General features: G+C 36.1%; 1 non-coding gene across 1 annotated transcript; it reads right to left on the bottom strand.

Moving 5' to 3' along the window:
* Nucleotides 1-4,211: 4,211 nt before the first annotated feature.
* Nucleotides 4,212-4,316, bottom strand: LOC126019915 (U6 spliceosomal RNA). The gene has a single exon (XR_007499524.1). It is a non-coding gene; the product is annotated as a U6 spliceosomal RNA (small nuclear RNA).
* Between the last annotated feature and the right edge of the window lie 599 nt (nucleotides 4,317-4,915).

Genomic DNA, 4,915 nt, shown 5'->3' with positions numbered 1-4,915 from the left:
GTACTATAGCTCTTGTGTCTGACTGGGGATTTATGACACTGAAGTTTAGGAGACTGGTTATATAAAATTTTATTGTTGTTGTTATTATTTTTGTTTGTTTAAGTAGCAATTTTAACTTACACAAACATTCTTCCTATTTCTTTATGACTTTAATATCAAGAAGTCCTTGAATGTATTCCTTCATTTTGTGGCTTTTTGAACCTTATATATAGGAAACAATACTAGAAAATTCTTTTACATCATTAACATTAGGATTTAAAATACCCCAGAAAAATGATTGAAAAAGGCCCTGTATAAGCCAAGCATTTTTTAAAAATTACAACAGTAAGCAGGTAGACAGACTTTCAAATGGGACTCTTGCCAAAAAACATCCCCAGATAGATCAACATAAGTAATCAGAGCAGCATACAGATGATGCTGTTGAACCAAACAACAGAAACATTGCAAAATAGGACCTTTCTTTATGGGTACATTTCATCCAAGGAAAACTTTGCTGAAAAAGAAGCTCTATGAAGACAGGCATATTGTTTCACAGCCCCACATCCTCCCTTTTTACTGAAATAAATTTAGAAAACCATTTTATTTTTACTCTCTGACCCTCAGTTTTAATGACTGAGTAATGGTAATAAAAAGCTCTCCCTATAAGGGACTGAAAACCAGTTCATTCATTCACTTTTATGAAATTAGTCCTAAATTTAGTAGAGGGTACAGGAGGTGAAAAAATTTCTATGGGAATGAAAAGACAGAGAACATCTTTTTTTTTTTTTGCAGAGAGAATTTGTTAGATGAAGATAAGCTTTTTTAATTTTTTTATAAAAATTTATATAGACCACAATAAAATTTTTTAAAATGTATATAGTGTTACATTTTTTATTTAAAAAAATGCATCACATAATTGACATAGTTGATCATAATACAATTCACCAGATAGGTGAAAGCAAAGTTTTTGAAAAAAGGAAAGAGGGGCCGAAGAGATAGCATGGAGGTAAGGCGTTTGCCTTTCATGCAGAAGGATGGCGGTTTGAATCCTGGCATTCCATATGGTCCCCCGAGCCTGCCGGGAGAGATTTCTGAGTGTAGAGCCAGGAGTAACCCCTGAACGCTGCTGGGTATGACCCCAAAAAACAAAAACAAAAAAAAAAAAACAAAAAAAAAAGGAAAGAAAAAATTAAATGGAAGAGAAGAGAAAAATAAGAAAGAAAGAAAAATAAAAAAATATGGTAGCAAGCTCATTTTTGAAAGTTATTATATCACCAATGAAGTTATTAATACAATGAATGGCAGAAGGTTTAGTAAGCTCTTCTTGTTATATGTCCAGTCTGTTAAATTTGGGTGTTCCTTTAGGGATGACAGCATCAAACAAATGACTTTTTCCCAAAATTCAAAGCTATAATACTAAGAATTTTAGGGGCATCTACTAAGCTCAGGTCTTCTGAAAGAAGGCCCAGTTCAAACCTGGTGACTGCATTTGTGAGTGTGATTACAGCTGCCAACCTTTCTTGGAAGAAGGAAGATACGGTGCCTGCACTTAGTCCCCCCCAAACCCTGGTAGTATCAGCCCAACAAAGTGGTGTACCTGAAGTGTGGTCAGATTGTCATCTCCGCAGGGAATCATAGAGGGTCGGTGGTGAGAGCTGTCTGGGCTAGTGTTGTCATAATCTTTCATGATTCGGTTTACACTCTTTCAAGAAAAGAGTGGGTCTATGGAGGTGGCCTGGTTTGAATATGGCAACTGTGTTTGTGGGCATGGTTACAGATGCCAGGCTTTCCCAAAAGAAAAGAGATACAGGAGAGAGTGCCCACACTCACTCCAAAACAAAACAAAGCAAAAAAAAAAAAAAAAAAAAAAGCCCTGTTAATATCAGCTTAACAAGCAGTACACCTGACGTGTGGTCAGATTAGTGTTCCTGCAGGAAATTGTAGAGGGTCGGTGATGAGGCAGGCCATCAGGGAAATGGTGATTTTGGTTGATGAAGGCAGCAAGTGTGGCTTTGGCAGGGTGTGGCCATGGCCCACCCTCTTCTCCTGAGATAGCCAGCTTTATGCTGCATTGGCCTGTGAAGCCATAATCTTTCATTTTGTTTTGTTTTCGGACCACACCCGGCAGTACTCAGGGGTTACTCCTGGCTCTGCATTTAAATATCACTACTGGCAGGCTTAGGGGACCATATGGGATGCTGGGATTTGAACCGGGGCCAGTCCTATGTTGGTGGCGTGCTCAGAAATTGCTTCTGGCTTGGGGGATTGTATGTGACGCAATGTGATTGAATCGCTGTTTGTCCTAGGTTAGTGCATGCAAGGCAAACACCCTACTGCTTGTGCCACTGCTCCAGCCCCGCCATTACCTTTTACCTGAATTAGTATAATAGCTACTGACCAAATCTTCTTACATATTGCCCTATGTTTTTTGCTCAACATTATACAGAAGGCCATTAAAAAAATTACAACATGCCATGTAACATGATTCCCCTATTCAAAATCTCCCAAAGACTCTTGACTTCCAAATAAATCCAAAATCCTTACTCTGAGACTTTGAACAATCTTCTTCAAATAAACTCTCTAAGTCAGCTACCATTTTGCACTCACAAATACCCATTCTTGCCCACTTCAAATTTGACAACAGCAAAAATAGGGTGCAACAGTTAGCTTTAACTTAATAATGTAACTTCACAATATTTTCACATTAATACAGTCAGCCTCAGATTTCTTTTTTTGTGACATTCTTGAAAGTTGTATTCAAAAGGTCCAGGGGCTCCTTTTAGTGATTCTCAGTCCACTGATTTATTATTTTTTTATTCTTTTTGTACTTTTGTTGTTACTCCCTTGTTTTTTTGTTTTTTGTTTTTGTCTTGTCTTGTCTGGTTTTGTTACCTTTTTCTTCTTTTTCTCCCTTCTTCTTACAAATGGATATTTACAACACCTAGAAGGACTCCTCCCATATCTTTTCTTATATCTCCAATAGAGCCACATTACTGGAATCACCTTGATCAGCCTCATAATTAGAGGGAGAAAAATGGATGGTACCAAGACCAGACAGTCGTATGTTCATTTTGTAGAAATAAAAAATGATCAGACTTGAATACCAAATCCAAATCAAGGACAACAGAATCGATTCCCAATCTACAACAAGCTGTACAAGGGAACAGTTGCACTAGCATTACAGGGGGTAAAGAAGGGAGATGTGGGATGCAGGAGTGGAGGTAAGACAACACTGGTGGTAGGAATGCTCCTCATTCACTATCACTATGTGCCTTAACTATTACTGTGAAAGATTTGTAATTCACTTTGACCACAATAAAAATTAAAAAAACAAAAGGTCCAGGGGCTCTTTCAAGCAAATTTCAGCCCACCAGGCTAGCGGTTCAATACAAGGACTGGAGGGTGCAGTATTGTTCTCTTCCAGTGGTGACCTGAGACTGTGGGCCTCTAGATCAACATCCAATGGTGCTTAGAGACCTCAAGTGCTACATCCATTGCTCAGGGCTACCATGTGGTGCTAGATCTCAAACCTGGTTAGGCTATATATTCAAGGTATGTTCCTTAACCTTTCAATGATCCCTCTGGTCCTGCTCTTGACTATTTGTTTTCTTGAGCTTTTTGGAGCCGAGGGAGGGCTTTTGGGTCATACCTGGTGGTACTTAGGGTCTTTTCTTTGGCTATGTGCTAAATGGTCAGTGCTGACAGTTATCAGGGAACAATGACAGCTTATTCCACTGGCTTAGAAAAAAGCTTTATGATAGAGTATTTGAAAAAATTAATTTAGGCACAGCGATTTACAACATTGTCAATAGTAACGTTTCTGATACATAATATTGCTAGATCACAATCACCATCAGAGTGAGCTTCCTCCACTACTGTGTCTAGATCTCAGCTGGTTCCTGGTCACACTTAGTAAAATCAGTTCTACAAGCTGATTCTCAGAATCTGTTATTAATAACCATGTTTATTTATTTATAATTATTATATTATAATATAATAATTATAATATATAATTATATATTATATAAATATATAAATATATAATTATAATTATAATAATATATGATAATTATATTATATTATAATTATATTTATTTATATATATATTTATATATATAAATATATTATATTTATTTACCCTCACAATGTTTATACATATGAGAACAACTATTCCTTTGACTCACTTCACTCAATATGATATCCTCCAGTTTCATCCACATTGCTTCTTTTTTTTAAATATGGAATGTTTCACGAATTTGCATGTAATCCTTGCACAGGGGCCATGCTAAATTTATCTGTATAGTTCCAATTTTAATATATTGCTGCCAAAGAGAGCACCACATTGTTTCTTTTTTAAAAGAAATATGAATCACCATGAGATACAGAGTTTAAAAGTTGCTGATGGTTGAGTTTCAGTCATACAATATTCCAACACCAATCCCTTTACCAGTGTTTATTTCCCACCATCAAACTATTGATCTTTTGTTATAACTGAGTATTATTCTACTGTGCATGCATTGTTTCTGTTCAGTCATCTATTCTTGAACATTTGGGTTTTTCAAATATCTTGTCACAAATATTTTGTGACTTGATTTGAACTGTGATTTGAACATAAAAGTGCAATTATTTTTAGTTAATGTTTGAAAGTTCTTAATATTAAAATGGACTAAATAGGACTATATCAAATGGTAATCTCAAAATACATGGTGGTGGAGATAACTGTAACATTATTTAAATGTTTGGAAGCATACAGAAATAAAAGGTTCCATGACCATATGAGAAAAAAATATGGTTGGTTTTTGTTTGTTTGTTTGTTTGTTTGGCCACACCCAGCAGTGCTCAGGGGTTACTCCTGGCTCTATGTTCAAAATATGTTTTTTAAACTCAATATCCTTGAGGAATCATTAAGTGGAAAGGCATAGTGATCCATCCCAAT

Source organism: Suncus etruscus, chromosome 9, assembly GCF_024139225.1.
Source record: "Suncus etruscus isolate mSunEtr1 chromosome 9, mSunEtr1.pri.cur, whole genome shotgun sequence".
NCBI classification, from domain to species: Eukaryota; Metazoa; Chordata; class Mammalia; order Eulipotyphla; family Soricidae; genus Suncus; species Suncus etruscus.
This window is presented reverse-complemented; position numbering and strand designations above follow the sequence as displayed.